The sequence below is a fragment of the Manduca sexta genome, chromosome 22 (assembly GCF_014839805.1).
Source record: "Manduca sexta isolate Smith_Timp_Sample1 chromosome 22, JHU_Msex_v1.0, whole genome shotgun sequence".
Classification (NCBI taxonomy): domain Eukaryota; kingdom Metazoa; phylum Arthropoda; class Insecta; order Lepidoptera; family Sphingidae; genus Manduca; species Manduca sexta.
In genome coordinates, this window is record NC_051136.1 from 14,598,820 (window position 1) to 14,618,638 (window position 19,819).

The 19,819-nt window shown below is 35.6% G+C and overlaps 1 long non-coding RNA gene and 1 other non-coding gene across 2 annotated transcripts; both read right to left on the bottom strand.

The window, feature by feature from the left end:
• Nucleotides 1–6,061: 6,061 nt before the first annotated feature.
• LOC115450641 lies at nucleotides 6,062–6,180 on the bottom strand. Its single transcript, XR_003939315.1, has one exon. It is a non-coding gene; the product is annotated as a 5S ribosomal RNA (ribosomal RNA).
• Nucleotides 6,181–13,969: 7,789 nt separating this feature from the next.
• Nucleotides 13,970–15,268, bottom strand: LOC115450640. The gene is made up of 2 exons (XR_003939314.2): nucleotides 15,144–15,268; nucleotides 13,970–14,198 (listed from the first exon to the last, which is right to left on the bottom strand). It is a non-coding gene; the product is annotated as an uncharacterized LOC115450640 (long non-coding RNA).
• Nucleotides 15,269–19,819: the final 4,551 nt, after the last annotated feature.

The following is a 19,819-nucleotide window of genomic DNA, read 5'->3' on the forward strand; positions in this document are numbered from 1 at the left end:
GAAATTTATAGTTGCTTCAGTCTTCGATTAAGTCATCAACTGTACATTTTATGATTGTATAGTGTTTCTCAGCAATAAATAGCATCTGCACGGTGCCTGAGAAATTTTGTCTCTCTTCGACAGTGACGCAATTATTGCAGTAATCTTTTTCTTTGTTTTATGCACACACGGAAAAGTGACGTCACTGCACCTGATGGTAAGTAGAGTTGGGTCTAATAGAATGTCGACTGACGAGAGATGATTACCCCTCGGCAGTTGACATAATTATAACGGCCTATTGGAACCGGATATACGCAGGCTGATCCCGGAACGTGACACTTACGTGGGCCACTATGTCAAGTTTTAACACCTTGTGTACGGTGGTGGTGGTATAAAATATATCTTACCACCTGTATACTGAACCTTCTGTCTGTATTTACCTGTGTAAGTTTAATTTACACCGACCGCAGTACTCTTGTGCAGTGCTACTTCAATATAGCGCGTACGGTAAGTAATTTCCAACGCGTGCTATAATTGTCTTTATTGCAATTTAATGAGCCATTGTATTAGTAACTCCTGTAATAACTACATTGTTACATTCAACGTGGTAATTACGAACTTATTAAGATATTAATAGAGCTTAATGTGGCTTTAATGCTATTCTGGTTTTCAAATTGCAAAGTTGTTTTGTTATATCGTATTTGTGCTGAATCGTGATATTCAATATTGGATTTTAAAGTCGGAGTCGAATTTTTATTGTTTTTTTTTTTTATTTTATAAATCATGAGTTTTCTAGAATTGGATTTTTTGTCTGATTTGTGACATTACTACACGGCTTAAAATGAACGTGAATGTCCATGAGAGATCCAACTCTTTTTTTTTGCGGAGAAAAACGCGTAAAATGAAACAAAAACAAATAATACTTAAGTTTCGACGACTGCTAGACCCACGATATAACAATAACTATTACACAAATTACAAACACGGGTACACGACACAAAAGCAGATCTTAGAACAATGTTCTCACCGAAAATACGGCTAGACATTTAATTCTTAGAAGAATACAATTATAATCCTTTACAGAGAATCAATATTTAGATAAAAATGTCTAAATATTGTTTTTCTATAAGGGATTATAGAATAAAATAGTGGTTAAATATTCTGTTCTATATTTAAACACTATTCTTTTTTTATTGAAACTTTTATATTAGAAACAATAAAAATAACTATTCAAATTAACTTACTGATTCAACTCCAAATGACTGTGCCCACGGCGTCTTCATGAAAACCAATTAACGGTTTCGTTTTCAATATTTGTCTTGGACCATGAATGCATTTAAATTCAAAGGCACATTTATAACACAACAGGTGAAGCTACGTAATACTTTACCGTAATATTAGATGCTATATTAAAGGACGAAACATTGCTTTTTAAAAACAATAACTGTTTCTTCTATTAATTATATAATATAGAAAATCGTTTTTTTTCTTAATATTACAGGTGCCTTTAGACTGGATGAGTAAGTAAGCTTTTAGGCGTGCCAAATAATGCGTCAGGAAAATACTTTGTGATACTGACATTTTAATATTCATGATAGACAAATTATATTGGATTAAATGACATATTGAAAGAACTCTAGACACCAAGTTACACAAAACACATTCTTCAAGAGGTAGACAAGGGGTATTTTCACCCACTTTTCACCTATGTGAAATAGCAAGTTATCATGTGACCTAGGCATAGGAAAATACAAATTTCAAATAGAATACCCAAAACTCCGTAAATCAAAGTATTCCAATACCATTCCAGGCCCTACGTCCAATATCTAAACGCACGAACGTTGCTTCCAGCTATGTGCGGCAAGTATGCCGACGTACTAAGTGATTTCAAGTGTAGCAGTTTGTACACAAGACTCAACTTGGACAGTTTTCAATTACTAGAGACTTAGTTATTCCAGGCTTAAGTGCACGCTCGTCAACTATTTGCGAACTTGCATAATCTTTGTGTCGGATCGTGTGGACGGAGTAACTCTGATATATTGCATTTGATCCGTTCAACAGAACAGTGAAAGCATATTAATACAGTGGTTTATAATGATATTGTCTCTAAGATCAGGGTTGGTAATTCGCTGGTGTTTCGGTTTTGATTGTAACTCACTTAACATCAGACGATTATACTTTTGGACATTACTAACTTTTCTCAGTTGAAGTGGATTCATTGTTAATTGTAACTTGTTTTAGGAGAGAACAATTTCATTAGAAAACATACTTATTTATCTAATAGATCTCCATAAGAATGTTAATGAATTCTAAGAGTATGTACTAAACCACAATTGCGACAAATCGCTTATCAACACAAGTGATTCATAACCAGCAGTGGGATATCACAATTATAATATGACATAATTGTATAAATATTTTAAGTATATTGATTTTCATATAAATTATATTAATTCAGCATCAAAGCTTATTATAGTATGATTGACGAAGATATAAAAACATATTTTTCAGATACTGAAAGAAGCTATGGAATACTGTACAATTTAATGTACATTTTTTTAGAAAGATTCAGACGTTCGAGACACATTCCTATTCACTGTTATTGAAGATATCTTTGGCACAAAATTGAATTGCATTGACGCAGTCGAGCTTGCCTTTGAAACTTTACTCTCAATAGTGTCCAATATTGAACAACCGTTCTTAGGTCCCAAACAGAGATAGTGTAGAACCTATCTTTTATCAGATGTGACCCTTTATTGCTTGCGTTGATGCGTTTTACGAAGACCCAACACAAGATTTTTTAGAACTTCATTAAACTTTGCACGGAATGGATCCTATCTTCGGGAATCTGATCTGGGCTTCATTCTTGCCGAAAATATTACATTCTTTATAGTTTAGGAGACGCGAATTTCTATGCTCGAGATATTCGTGTATTTTACACAGATTTTGTATTTGGATCATTGATGTCTTATTATTTCGTATACTTACGAATGCATTTCATATTTTGTTATTATTGGAATTTGATTTTTCATAAATTATAGTAACTTATTATTATACATTTCATTTAAATCATATATATTTATATGCATTATAAGTTAATTGGTACTTTCTAAAGACGTAAATAAAACGTATGCAGTAAAAAGTTAGATAAATAATTATATTGTAATCAATGTTCCAGCTTTTGTTCTTGCAAAACATTCTAACACTAAACTAACATATATTATGGTTTATTGATCAAATTTTCACTCCTCGATTCAACCCTTCCACTACTTCTACGTGCAATGAACGCCAACTAAATTTAATAGCAGTCCGACACAAGAAATTAAACCCGTAAAAACAGCCGAGAAGCATTGTTTACAGCTCCCAGACTACCCCTATCTGTCTGGAATAAAATGACGCCACTACACGTCTAGCGGCATGTGGGGTTGTTGGGGGCCAACCCCGCGGCGATATTAACACACGACGAATACTTTCATTGGCATGGAATTTTTCGCCAAACGCCACGCAATATTGAAAGCACTACGCATGTTTATAAAAACAAAATTAAATTCCATATTGCTAGCTCGGCTTGTCATCATGTGACATTGAATTTTTGGAACTATGACGTTTTGAGTATAATAATATCAGCCCTGTATTATGTCCCACAGCTGGACACGGGTCACCTAGATTACTGAAAGGGATTAGGCCTTAGTCCACCACGCTGGTCTGGTGCGGCCTGGTAGACTTTACACACCCTCGAAATTCGAATTCCCAGGTAAGCAGGTCTTCTCACGATGTTTTCCTTCACCGTTAAAGCAAACGATAATTCACAAGGAATAGATATATAAGTTTAGAAAAGTTAGAGGGGTATGCCCTTGGGTTTTGAACCTGCAGACATTTCGTCTTGGCAGTTCAGTCCGTTCTACACCCAACTAGGCTGTCGCCGCTTTAAGTGACGTTTTGAGTGGTTAATTATATTTTAACTCGGGATGATGTTTGTTGACTATCTCCTTCGATTTTATTTCAAGTAATTATGTTTTTTTTCCAAATACGAGCTGTGGATTTATTCTTTTTCCTTGAAAGCGATAACACGTTCCGAAGTGGTGGTAGATTCATGACAACTTAAAAGACCTTGTGAAAGACTATTTAATTATCAAAAGTATGTATTGAGTTTGAGTTTTTTTCTTGCTTAGTCTTTTGTTTGGTTATGGGCACAACTGATTTAGCTTGACAATTAATGCCATCCATTACATAATACTAACAGAATTTTAAATAGTAGATATACATTACTTAATACAGCAACGACGTACCTTCATACCCACAATAAATATTCAGCATTTTCTAAAACAAAAACGAGACAATTTGATTTATCATCTTAGAGCTTACCACAAGAGATTACCTAACACGTAAATAATTCAGCCTAGACATTCCTTTATTGATATAAATGATGTTCAAACAACGTTGATTAATGACAATGGAGCAGAAGTGACAAAAACATTCCAAAGTTTTCCTGCGCAGCGTGCTGTAACTTTTAAGTGAACTACCAAGGTTGTGAATAGAAAGCAGTTCTTCATTAATCAATTTTATGTCAAATGGCATACGGTCTTGAAAGGGTTGTTTTTCCTTATGCAGATGTTAGAAGTCGATGACCAGTTTTAGTTGAGCTCCCATTAAATCAGCAATGTAGTTCAGCTTAGGCCATACTGCAGCATTTAAAAGTCTTCTTAAACCTCTCAGTAGTAGTGGAGGCCCTTGCTCTATGATATAGTATTGTATTATAGGGTTGGCATTATCTATTATATATTTATACGAGAAGAAACTATTTTGTACACCTTTTTAAGCACATTGCGCACACCGAGGAGTTGCCATTAATAAGTTCAGATTATGGAACGGAAGAGAAAAAAATACGTATAATATGTATAACAAATATATTAAATTCGAACGTACAAACTACGGGACGATAAATAGTTATTATTAACAAAAGCATGGCTCTCTTTTCCTTAAAATATTCCCTATAATGTAATTACTAGAGGGAATAATATAGGGAATAATATATATGACTGCCTCGGTGGCGTAGTTGTATTGCATGCCCGGTACAATAGCGCTCTGAGGTCTTGGGTTCGAATCCCGGGTCGGGCAAAGTGATATTTGGGTTTTTTCTGCTCAGTATCAGCCCGGAGTCAGGAATTTGTGCCCGATATGGCGATAGGCTCGCCCCCTATCACATCATGGGACGGAACATACTTGGCGAAAAGTGGGTGCCCTAGTTGCGCCTCTGCATACCCCTTCGGGGATAAATGCGTGATGTTATGTTATGTAATAATATAGGGTCGGGATTTCTATGTTGCTTTTAATTTGTTGCTCAACATATGCACTTTGTTAGCATCGAGTCCTACACTCGTCAAGTTATATTGGAATTTTAACAAGAATCAATGAATAAATTAACTGTAGATAATGGAAAAGCCACAACTACTCTATATATAAAATAATAGGACACTCTAATGCCCAGTATAGACGCTGTTTCATTTTATTACGAAATATAACGACATTAAGGGCTGATTTTATAATCATCCCACAAATACTTAAGATACAGTAAAACCCAAACGAATTAAAAATGACAGTTGTATGCATGAAGTTATCAATTAGTTACACATTTACATTTAGTCAGGTTATAATTTATGTGTTTTGATGATTGTACTTTATCAAAAACAAAACAAACCATCACGCAATTATCTCCGAAGGGGTATGCACAGGCGCAACCAGGGCACCCAATTTTCGCCAAGTGTGTTCCGTCCCATGATGTGATAAGGGTTGATCCTATCGCCATATCGAGCACAAATTCCAGGCTTCAGACAGACAGAAAAACCCTAATATCACTTTGCCCGACTTGGGATTAGAACCCAAAACTTCAGATTGCTGCCGTACTGCGTATGCAGTACAACTACGCCACAGAGGCAGATAACTTTATCGCACCGTTGAAAAATCAGCCCTAAAAGAGGAATAAGCTACTGTTAAGCGATCAACAATTTAGTTGAGCCAATACCTGATATCAATTTCATGATATATGTAACAAATATAAATACATTGGTAACCAAATGCAAAAAGCCAACATCACGCAGTGTTCCCAGGCGGTCACCCATCCAAGTACTGACTGCGCCCGACGTTGCTTGGCTTCGGTGATCGGACGAGAACCGGTGTTTTCAACGTGGTATGGACGTTGGTGACAATGATACCTAAATGAATGTTCTGTTACCCTAGCAGTGGCGATAAGGTGTTTGTATCGCATAAATTACCGTATTTAGTGATTTCTTATGTTTACGCGAATGTTAGACATTGAAATAAAACTAAATACTATTTAACGGATTTTATCGCGGTTTCTTATATTATTATTTTCTCCCGACGTTTCGAAGACTTTGCAGCCTTCATGGTCACGGGGGGGACTGAGGTGTTGTTCATCCGTAAAGTCAAAGTTACAATATCTACCTACATTTTTCAAATATACAACTTTTTAAATTTTTAGCTGTTGACGGTCCGATCTACGCAGAATGAGCTCACAGTATCTTGAGGTCTGGCAGCCGGTCTTTTGGGATCCGATTTAATTAAATGTAGAACAGGATCCCATGCTTGTGCAAGCTTCCAACCATCTTCCCTATTGAAATTTGGGTGTTTTTAATTTCAATAGCCTCGCGAATCATCCTAGGCAGGAATCGGTGTTCTTTGGCAAGGATTTGTGGCTTGTCTAATCGCAAATAATGATTGGAGCCTCCTTCAGAATGTTCAGCGACTGCAGACTTCGTAGAGCGTCGGTGTTTCACGTCAGCTATATGTTCTTTTACGCGGGTCCCTATATTTCTTTTTGTTTGTCCTATATAAGAGAGGCCACAGTTGCAGTCTATCTTGTATACACCCGGTTCTTGCAGAGGTATATGGCACTTGACAGGTGGTAAAAATTGACTAATCTTCTTAGGCGGCTTGAAATAGGTTTTTATTGAAGCACGCTTCAGGATGTAGCCAATCTTGTCGGTGACTCCTCTCACATATGGTAGTACAACCGGAACACGTTCAACTGTGGCTGGTTTCACTCGGTTTCTGTGACGGCGGCGTGGAATTTGGAGCTTGTTGTCTCGCAGTACTTGCTTGACATGTTGCAGCTCAGCGGCCAGGTGTTTCTCGTCACAGATTCCTCGTGCTCTCTGAAACAATGATTTGCCCACGGTAGCTAACTGTTTTGGATGGTGGTGAGATTCACCGTTCAGATATTTATCAATATGGGTCTGTTTCCGATACACAGTATGACTTAAGGTCTGATCAGGATTACGAATGACTAAAACATCCAAGAAAGCAAGAGATTTGTTGTGTTCTAACTCCATAGTGAATTGGATTTTATTATTGATGGAGTTAAGGTGATTTAAAAATGCAGATACTTTGTCCGATGGTAAAATTGTGAAAGTATCATCTACGTACCGTTTGTAAAACCTTGGAGAGACCGGTGATGTTGTCAGGGCTGTCTCCTCGAAGTCCTCCATGAATATATCGGCGACTACCGGAGATACAGGTGAGCCCATCGCTACACCCTCTACTTGTACATAGAACTGATCATTCCACAACATATAGCCAGATGTAAGGCAGTGTTGGAGTAGTTCTGCATATTCCACAGGTATGTTATTATCTACTAACTTCTTAGACACAATCTTGATGCAGTCTTGTAATGGTAAGCTCGTGAAGAGAGACTGGACATCAAAACTGACCATTGTTTCATTGTCAGCTAACTGTAGGTGTTTAATGTCGCTGACAAATTGGTATGAATCCTTCACAGATGCTCTAGTGTTTCCTCTGAGGGGTGAAAGCACTTTTGCTACGTGCTGAGCCAATCTGTAGGTTGGTGTGTCGATCTGACTCACAATGGGACGTAGTGGAGCATTTGACTTGTGTATTTTCGGCAGTCCATACAGTTTAGGCGGTTTTGCACACGAAGGAACGAGTAAGTTTACGTCGAGATTTAATTTTTCGGAGTAATTTTTTATTAAAGTGCTAATAGCCTTCAATATCTTGTTAGTCGGGTCTGATTTGACTATTCTATATGTGCTTCTATCCGATAAAAGTTGTTCCATTTTTTGATTGTAGTCTGACGTATCCATTACTACTGTCGCATTCCCTTTATCTGCACGGAGAATGGTAAGGTCTTTCCTTGATCGCAAGTTCTTCAAAGCGATATATTGGTGTTTTGGAAGATTTGGTTTCGGCATTTTCTTTCGACGCAAAATTGACGAAATGTCTTGGCGTATTGCCTCCGAATCTTCCTTTTTTATGTTATTCATGAAAAGACTGTTCTCAACATTGCAAATAATGTCTTCATACGGCATCCTTCGTGGTGTAACAGCAAAATTTAAGCCTTTGGATAAAACCTGAATTGTGTTTTCGTCCAATGTTTGTTTTGACAGATTTATCACTGCGCGTTGTTCATGGTTGGCGCAGGAGTGTATGTTATCTATGGTCGCGCGCGTTCCATTCCTACACTCGGTGTTCTTAATATTTTTGGCATTTAATTTTGATGTTAGTTTATTATATTTTATTATGTGTTTATTTTTGCATTCATTATATTTAGCAGTTTCGCGCTTATTTAAGATATCTATGCAATTTTTAAAATCAAATGCTGATAACTCTGTCTTTAGTTCATTGGATATAATCTCAACACAATTATTTATGAAATGAAGGTCGGATCGTGTTTCATGTATGGTAGCTCGTAACAGTTTTATACTCGCCTGGTTTAGAATTTTAGCGCTCCCTCGTATGTTTTTCTTAGGTGATAGCTTTACACACGTAGGGATGAGATTGTGGTCACGACATCTCTTCAAGAAATTCAATGATGTGCTGAATCTTGCGCGCTTGGTTTTCAAATTCTCCAACCGGCGTATTTTGTTGGCAAGTTCCAGTCCGTACTGGTTTGCATAGTGACAAGATAGACTGCAACTGTGGCCTCTCTTATATAGGACAAACAAAAAGAAATATAGGGACCCGCGTAAAAGAACATATAGCTGACGTGAAACACCGACGCTCTACGAAGTCTGCAGTCGCTGAACATTCTGAAGGAGGCTCCAATCATTATTTGCGATTAGACAAGCCACAAATCCTTGCCAAAGAACACCGATTCCTGCCTAGGATGATTCGCGAGGCTATTGAAATTAAAAAAACACCCAAATTTCAATAGGGAAGATGGTTGGAAGCTTGCACAAGCATGGGATCCTGTTCTACATTTAATTAAATCGGATCCCAAAAGACCGGCTGCCAGACCTCAAGATACTGTGAGCTCATTCTGCGTAGATCGGACCGTCAACAGCTAAAAATTTAAAAAGTTGTATATTTGAAAATGTAGGTAGATATTGTAACTTTGACTTTACGGATGAACAACACCTCAGTCCCCCCCGTGACCATGAAGGCTGCAAAGTCTTCGAAACGTCGGGAGAAAATAATAATATAAGAAACCGCGATAAAATCCGTTAAATAGTATTTAGTTTTATTTCAATACCGTATTTAGTATTGGATAGACGATACCATACGTCAAAACGACACGTGCTGGCGTTTTCCATACGTTTTATCACATGTTCGTCTACGGTTACACGATTTACGCTGTCGCGCAATGTTCACGCTGTTATACTTTAGTTCCAAAGAGGGTCCACGAGGTGCTATTAAAAGTACAAAATGTATACAAAATTTTACTTAAATGTAAATATTACGTTAATCATAGTATAATCCGTCTATTGGTTCTAAGAGCATTGTATTGCGGTCTGATTGTTACGTCTTATCTAGTAATAATACATTCATCATATTACGTCATCTCTACTGATAATACTTTAATTTTATGTTAGATTTTGGCCAACATCTTAGTAGTTATTTCGGAGAATTTTATTTTATTGACGACACAAAATATATAAAAAAACACGCATCACGCCTTTATTCAAGAAGCGGTAATCGGCATTACTACCAAGTTACCCACTTTTCGTTTGTGCGTTCTGTCCCATAATGTCCGTCCCATGAAGAGGGGAGCCTATCACCATATCGAACTCAAAATTCTGACTCCGGATTGATACTGGGCAGAAAAGAGCACAATATCACTTTCACCGAACCGGGATTCGAACCCAGGACCTCAGAGCTATGTCATACCATGCAATACAACTACAGCATCGAGGCAGCCAAAACACAAAAAATAATACAGAATGAGTAAAAACGTAATTTACTAAAATCAGATGTTTTAGAATAGTAGCAAATTTTGTAAAATAATAAGAAAATTGGAAGTTTTGTCGGATGTACGAGTAAATTGAGAGCGCGTATGACGCTTATTAATGATATGTTGAAATATATTACGCTTAGTTAGTTTTGTTATTAGATTTTTTCTTGTTATAGTTTTGAATGACGAGCCTAACAAGCCGTTCGCCTGATGGTAAGCGATACGACCGCCCATAAATAGTAGAAACATCATCCAACACCTTGATTTATATTCCACTGCGCTCGCCTTCCTGGGCCATGAGATGTTAAGTCTTATTATGTACAGTAGTTACACTGGCTACAAAGTTCTTCAACCCGGAACACAACATTGAATACACACTGCTGCTTGGCGGCAGAAATGAACATTGCGGTGGTACCTATCCAGGCGATCTCTCACAAAAGAGATCTACCACGAGTGAAGTTGAATGAAATGCAATCTTGTGAATACAAGATTAAAATGCATAATGAGTATTCTAAGTACCTAAATCGTTTCCTAACTTGGTAAACGTATCGTCTTCATTGAAATGCATAAAAAAAAATCTAGATAGCATTTTCGTCAAATTGAGTAAAACACATGAGGTGTAAATGAATAACTACATTCTATATAAGAGTCGTGTGATAATGTAAGAACTTTAATTAATTCGCATTGCAACGAGTGTGCAGTCTATTTGTCAGGTGAGTTTATACTTGCTTTAATAGTTTTGTGAAAATTAAATGAAGTTTTCATGTGTATTTATTGTTGCATTTCTACATACATTTGTGTGAAAGGTTTGAAATAGTTTTATTTATAAGTATATTAGCATTTCGTAACATCGGATTCTATATTAAATTATAATATAAAATCCGCAAAATAGTTTTATTTAATGTCTGCCATTCGCCTAGACATAATAAATCATTATATCAAAATATACACACACAACATCACGCATTTTATCCCCGAAGGGGTATGCAGAGGCGCAACCATGGCACCCACTTTTCGCCAAGTGGAGCCTAGGCGAGCCTATCGCCATATCGGGCACAAATTCCAGACTCCGGGCTGATACTGAGCAGAAAAACCCAAATATCACTTTGCCCGACCCGGGATTCGAACCCAGGACCTCAGAGCGCTGCCGTACCGTGCATGCAGTACAACTACGCCACCGAGGCATACGCATCAAAATATAACAATATAATAATAGAATAGCCGACGATTATAATTATTAAATTACTCTTATGTTCAAAGCAGAAATGATACAGTAAGATATAAATTGTAATTAAGTACTAATTATAGGAATCTCCATAGCTTCTATGTTTTAACAATAATGGCTGATTGTCGTTCCAAACGGTATTTTTTTTTTATGATTGCTTTGAATGACGTCATGAGCTTGCCGTTCGCTTGATGGTAAGCGATACGACCGCCCATAAACAGTCGAAACATCATCCAATACCTTGAATTACAAAGTATTGTTTGGTATTTCACTGCGCTCGCCATCCTGAGAGATGTTAAGTCTTATTATATCCATTAGTCTGTAAATATAGTTGAAGGGATTTAAAAATGCTAACAAGAGTATTATTTAATTCCAAAATGAAAACAATACCGATGATGTAGGTATTAATTTTTTACAAGTGCATCTGACCCGGTTGTATTAATTCTTAAGGTATTGATACCAAATTAATATTAATTGGTTAGAGAAATTTATATTTGTACCTAAAATTTTCCACGGCAATGGTGCGGGACACTGTAATAAAAAATATTATATATTCATGCGTAACGTAGTAAATACGATACTCTGCTTAATTTGTTCTCACGCTCAGTAAAAATAATAAACGGATATATTGAACGATATTTTTATCAATTTAATCGTTATGTGATGTGTTTTTAAGAGTTAAGTAAAAAAATATTGATTTCGTGTAAGTAATAATTTTCTTTTATTTATGGTTGCCACCGTTTGTTTATCGGTGATTTACCCATGTCGAGTAATAATAGCAGATGCAAAACAAAAAGACTCTAAAATCAGATCGCCATTTTCATGAAAATATATTTGTAAGTAACATTAAAACCAAAGCCTATAGTGAAATAGAAGCCTTATTATATAGCATAGAGATGCTACCCGTTATTTGATAGTGCATAACAAACACGTAACACACCGTGTCACGTTTAAGACAAAAGATATCGGCATACAGAATACGATTCCACGCTAATTTCACGCAGACAACGTAACACGGCCATGTTACGAGTGTACACTGTTTCGGAATGTACACAAATGATTTATTTTTATTGGTTCATTTTTGGAATTGGATTGGAGATTAGGATTTGGATCGTATTTTGATTATTCTCAATTATTATTATTGTGTGATAATACGTTTATTTACCTTATTCACTAACAGCTGTTTGGACCCCAGCTGGCCATTGTAAACTTATAAGAGCAAAATGCATCGCAAACTAATATTCAATGAAGTGCAGTCAACTCCGTTGACTCACCAGAAATAGCTTAAAATTAGATTTCGATGTGCAGATGCTCCAGTAAAAGATTAAACTCGGATAGTTGCTGATGTTGAACAAAGGTCGCAGTAAGCTGCACTTTGCCTTTTATTTATGACTAGTTTTGCGTTACTATGCATTTTGTTCTTCGTAATTATTGTATTATTTATTTCTGTTAGCCTTTAACAAACGTAATAAATGATGTAGTATTTTTTTAAATTTTATTTCTAATTGTTTTATTTCTTTGAATAATTCCATTTTAGGTAAGGTTTCCAGCGTGTAATGTTATAAAACTTCCATGAAATATGACAAAATTGTTTTAAAATACTTTATGTTTTTTGTACCCGTTGAAAATTAACTCTTATTCTTCTTAATCCTTATTGACTTATTTTTTTATCTTACTAAACAATATTATAGACATTTTATATAATATATAGATTAGTAATAGCGAAACGTCAGAAATAGTCCAAGTTGTATCTTCTACACAGGAGCTAACGAACGAATACATTATTATTTAATTTCCTTCTCTATTCCAATAATTTCTTGAATACACTTGCACGTGAAACTAAATAAATGTACCTTTGCTTAAGAATTTATTACATCTCCATAGCTTCCACACACCAGTCTTTATAATTATATTCCATTTGCGTTTATTTTTTTTCTTTAAAAATAATGTCATATTATTGTTGGTTAAAATATACCGTAAAAAGTTTTTCATATAACAAAGGCCAATTAAACAAATTAGATAAATTAAAAGACAAAAAAAAACCAGAATTTTATTAAAAAGTAAATAACATTTCGATATAATTTTTATTTTAAATCAACTGAATCCGAATGTTGCCGAATCAACGCCCGTCATTACAAGGGTTACACACAGTTAAAACAGTATTATTCTTTACTTTGCTTTTAATGCTGTATATTTTATTAAAAATATGAAATATCAATACGAGTGATAATTGAGAAACAATATTCTGGTATCTTCAAAAAGTCTGGCGAATGCATTTGGTTTTGAACCTTCGGACATATCACACTCTTAATAAAATAATGACCCATTACAAAATTGCCAATTTATGGGAATCGTCAAACAACCAATTTCTCTTTGCGACCTTTTAGTTCTTTCCCATTTTTTTCATGCTATAGGTTTCATTATTTACCTATCTATAATAAGCTAAATTTTATAGCTACTTCAAAAAAGTATTTAAAATGTGAAGGTAATTTTTTTTTTAAATTAAATGTGTTGTTAATTTGTGCGAGAAGATCCAGAAAATATGTTTTAGAATTTAAATGTTTTTAATTCTGTTTATCTTTATGTAATGCTGTCTACTTTAATTCCCCAACCTCAATATACTTTATTTCTTGTACAGATAAATGCCAACCTAACGACATTGACATCTGTCGCCGACGCACACGCCGCGCTGGTAGTTCAGTTTGCGGCAGCCTTTGTTACAAGCGTGGATGCGGCACTTTATTGCTCTGCCTACGCTCTCCAAGTTCCCTTCATCCTGTATGTCCTGTTCTGGAACAGGACATAATGTTTTCTTATGACTACTCCAACTTCAGATATCAAAATATATTTTTTTATTTAATTAAAAAAAGGAAGAAAATCCGAAAACTAGTTTTATTTCTATACTAGTTTTTATATATAATATTATTTTATACTGGCACAGTGCAAACACTGCAACAAGAGTACAGTGTCGTTATAATATAAAGTTACTGAGCAGTGGCGTTCCTTAATGATCGCCTGACTTATGCCCTATTCACTGGAAGAGCTCCGCGAGCCTATTGGATGACGGATACTGTGGTGGAAATGCCAAATATCTATCGTCTATGTATTTTTTTTATTCAAGTATTTGATTTAAAAGGTCGAGCTTGTAACCCGGTTTGTAGATTCTAATCCAGAAACTGAATTCAGAATCTGAAAAACGGGTGCTTGTCTCACACATTTCTTAAATTCAGAAGTGATGTCACTTTTCAATTCTACGTCTAGACTACCTTGGAAAAAAATAATTTACGAGAGAGATTTATTTTGAAAGTAAATTAAGTAATCATATAGAAACGTTCCCTAAAAAATGTCTACACATTATTTGTAAAATAAATTTAATATGGAATGGAGATTATACTATACACTTTTAAAAACAACATAATATATCGAAATCAAAATATGAATTTATTAAATTTCGTAACATATGAAATATTCAATAAAAGATACGTTAATATTTTAAAAGTCCTTAAAAGTGAAATGTTGCTATTTATTGGCGTTTTCAATATAAACTGAGTGAAACGGAATGAATCCTGATCTGAATGCAGAACGCTCGCCAATTGCATTCTTCCAAATCAATCTGAGAAAATTAAGAATCGAGATGCAGATTTCCGTTATTGTTTATTCTAAAGGCTTCATTAAAAGAGACAAAATGGATATTTCTCTATGAAATAAGACTACAATTAAAAAAAATATACGCACCAGAAACAGGATCAGCAAATGCAACCGCTGCGAACAGCAGGACGACAGTAAACACCAAAAAATATCCCTTCATTGTACCTTATTGTACGCAAAAAGTACTAACGATAACTCTAGGTAAACAATGGTTTATATACAAAAGTATTCACACACACAAATGTACGATATGCAGTTGATAAATGCATAATAAGCTTTAATATTTACGGAATAGATGATATATGCAATTTCCAAGAAGCAATAATATATTTGTAACTGATAACAATTAGTGGACACTTATACATAGGGTTGCGACATGTTATTTTAGCCTGTAAGGGACAAATGCATTAATGCGCAAAAAATACGAGATTTTAGTTTTTTACCCGGGACAAACAAGAAAAAAAAAAATTGTGATATTTTTGAATATTTTACATATTTAGTTTTGCTAAGTTTTGCTTGCGGTTTCGCCCTATTGAAATCCTTTACCCGCTATAAACGTTACTGGATCTGTCTATACTGTAGCGCCATCTGAACAATGTGTACCATCTGTTTAAAAAATCGGATCAAAAATCAAATAATATCGATAAATTCTACACTTGTTTGTTTAGATTATTTATTTTTTTAAATGGGCACAGTCGAAAGAATACAAATCAATGACGCAAGCGTACACAACAATAGAGTAATAGAATTAAAAATTTGCGTCCTTACCATATCTGCTCACAGCATTCGTTAGGAGAAACGTTTAAAAGTAGATAATGGTGTGTGATTATTACATTAAATTGACAGTTAATGGTGACGATAGCCTAGTTGGTTGTGAAACGGACTGTAGAGACGAATGGTCGCAGGTACAAAACCTAAGAGTACTTATTATCTAACTTTTTTAAAAAAAAATGTGTGTATTTTTTGTTTATTATCGCTTGCTTTAATTGTGAAAGAAAACATCGTAAGGAAATCTGTATATCTGACAAATCAGGAATTTTGAGGGTGTGTGAAGTCTACTAATCCGCACTAGCCAAGCGTGAAAGACTAAGGCCCAATTCCTCTCAGTAGTAGAAAAGACCCGCGCCCAGCTGTGGGACAGTATATAATGCAGAGCTGATATTAGAAAATTAAACGACTGAAATATTGTGCTAACGAGATATTTAATTAACATTTACATTATTTTAACTTAGATACAATCTATTACATCAATGAACTATAACATGATGCAAAGGTTTGAGAGGACAATACAATATTTATAGTGATAGAAAAATATTAGTAACAGTATATTGTTCAGTTTTACACTTTCTTAGATGCGTGTGATATGTCATAGAGAAAAGTCTTGATTCTTGTTAAGCGTATTTTATGATCTACACGTTCTGGGGAAAGGGTTGTGAGTGACGTTGTTTTACTGATAGGCAAGGAGAAGAGACCTCCGATTCTCTTGCTACCTATCTTTATAAAAAACTGGTTTTACAATTAATAACAATTGCTCGTGTTTTTAGTAAATTAAATTTTTGCTATCGCTTGTCAATTAGATAGATTTTGTCGTTTTTCCAATGTTGTATTTAAATGATGATGAATCCATTTTATTAAATGTATTTTTAAATTAATTTCCCGAATATAATTTTAAATTGCTCTTATTTTTTTAGTTCGGAGGTTTTGCCAATTCTTCATTATTAGGATAATTTGACACTTAATATGATTTGCTAGTTTAGTGCTCTTTGGTAGACGATTAGATTTGTCCGTTAGCAGTAAGATGCTTTTGCATGGGAAATTAGTTTCATCTTACAGATATTTGGTAAGGTACCATAAAACTAAAAAAATATGTAACTTTATTTATCAAGGCTCAAATTGGATGTTTCTCTATATAATTTTAATCTTATAAGAAAATTATAATATTATAATTATCACTACTGCGTATTTTCAACTTTTTTATCTCGGTGATGTCCCTACATCATTACATTCACGTAAGGACTTGAAAACACTCATGTAGGGACATGAGTGCACAACTCAAGTTTTCGTATTGCCATGATTACTTAAACAATTTGCTATATTGACAATTTCTCTGATTCATCAATATTAGGTCTTTAGTAATCTTTATTTTCCACGTTATTATCTCGCTGTGGCAAGAACGCTTATTTTTGCTTTTATTTTAAACTACTATATGTAGCGTTTATGTTCTATCCTAATTTTAAATTTTGACGCCTGGTTCACAAGTTTCAAGTAAATTTTATTTATCAGTTATCGTAAAGCGGCGAATGTAGATAGTTTCCCTTGCCTGTAGCAAGAGGCGTCTAATAAGCGACATCGGGAGACAGCCGGATGGTATGGGGCCGTCTAGCCCCGGATCTATGGGGGGGCAAGCCGGGGCCCATGCCCCGGGCGGCGAATTCATGGGGCGACAAATCCAAACTTTGACTACTGAGACATCCAGAACATTACACACATAAATTATTTACCGCGGGGCGCGAAATGATGATGATGAGGTGGTTGGGGCGGCATTTTCAGATTTTGCCCCGCCTTTAAAATATTCAAGATCCGGGACTGGGGGCCGTCCGCCGTTAACTTACATTTGTATTTGATTAATACATTCTTATGACACTTGTGACGGAGGACACCGCGGAAGGTAGACCTCGTGCTACAGTTGAAGCTGAGGGCGTCTAATGCGCGGAGGCTTCTGAGTCAACAATAGGAGACGAGCTGAACCAGGCGGCACTGCGCATGGGCGGTGGAAGCCCTCAGCCGTCTCTAATCAGTCGAAGATGGCCACAGCGGAGTTTTAGTAGGTATGCCGTGTATAGTGTGTATACAGCGTTAGGGACTTGACCCGGCAGTCGCCCGATGTTTCCATTTCTCCGCGCAGCTCAACATCAGGTCGTAACGCACGGTGAACCCAATAAAAGCGCTCAGTACGAAGGCTGGGCAATAATAATAGTTTATGTAAATAATAATAATTACCATTTATTTGGGAGCATATATTAAAGTGTGACTTTTGTATTTTGTCGGCTTACACACTTATGTGAGGAGTAGCATTTACTCAGAAGATTTAATTAAATAAATCTTTATAACTATTGTTATCTCATCGTCACTATGATTTACATTTTATATTGTATCTACATACATTTTCTTCTAAATACTTCTACCTCCTACTTATACTGAGTCCTCAGTAGTTAGACCCTCTAAAGTATTTTCTTGTTAACCAGACTGTTGCATTTCAGCTCACAATGTTTTTCTCTTATTGGGTTTCGTGAAATGTGAGGATGCAATGAAGTGGACTAGTATAATTGGTATTTTTTTTGTCCAGTCTGCCATCAGGAGCGATTGTCTTTCGGTATTTTGTGAACTTTATTAGAATCTAAATAGGTCTAATGCCACTTACATTAAGTGGTAGAGAAAGTGTTCAATTGAACATCGGAAAATACTTTATTCGAGTGTAATATCAAGTGCGGAATATAGACCATGTCATGGGTTAACACCATGTAGGAGATAGCGTTATAGACCGCTCATTTTTCAAGCATGATATGGTGGGTATACATATTACATATTATTACAAATAATAAGTCTATGAAAGACGCGTTAAATTGTAAAATGAATCAGTTGTAGCCAATCTCTGTTTTGATGAATTCCAATTAACACATATTTTTTGTTATGGCACTGAGCGAAAATTGTATATTTTTAGGATGTCGCGCTCTTCTATAAATTTGCTTATAATGAGATACAACATCCTCCTAATGACATACAGAAGTTGTTCTTTTCCGCATATCGCGATGTCAGCAACGCGATTACCTTGTGATTATCTTTGGACTGGTATTCAATTTATAACAGACTAGTTTTTGCCTGCGGCTCCGAACACGTGATAAAGTTTTTCCAGCAAGTAATGTTGCTTCGTATTAGTGAAAAAAAAAATGTGTTTAGTAGTTCCTGAGATTTGCGCGAAACAAACAATATCTTTTATATATAAGTTTATATGATGTTGATTATGATCTCCATTTCAAATATCATAGGTATAATATGAACAAGCTGACGCTATTGCGACTTAAAGTGGGTTGAAGGGCCAGTAGCCAGAACCACTCGACATAATGATATCATTTTAGTAAGGAGTAAAACATCACTATCTACCACCTGATATTGAAACGTCTTCATTATAAAATTAACTTTCACTCAGTTACATATTTAATTATTTTGAAGTATAACTTTAGAATCGTTGTGATTTGAAAGTCGATGAAACGAAAATCCAAATATTTTGAAGTGAAACTTCTTTAGAATAGTTATGATTTGAAACTCAATGAAACGAAAATAGGTCACGATATTTTATTATTGCCTAAGTAGGCAAACGAGCTCGCGGTCTACCTGATGGTAAGCAGCATCCGACGTCCATGGATTTAAACAATGACAGAACCACAGCCAAGCTTTGTCTATTGGGAAATGGGCACTCTTTTTAAGCCTTGTTCAAAGGACAAGTCATATCGCTCAGGAAACATCGATGCAGGGAGATCATTCCAAAGTTAGCACTTGCGCGGTAAAAACGAGAGAATTTATATAACAGATAATATGTTAGGCGATGTATTTATTTATAATAATAATAATAATAATAATAAGCTCGCAGGGGCGGCTTTGTGGCGAGCCGACGGTGAGTGGCGACACCGCGTTCCCTGATTCCGTGGGGGCTAAATGAGACCCCCTGACCCTTGGCTTGCCTTAACTGGCCGGCTAGGGGTGGA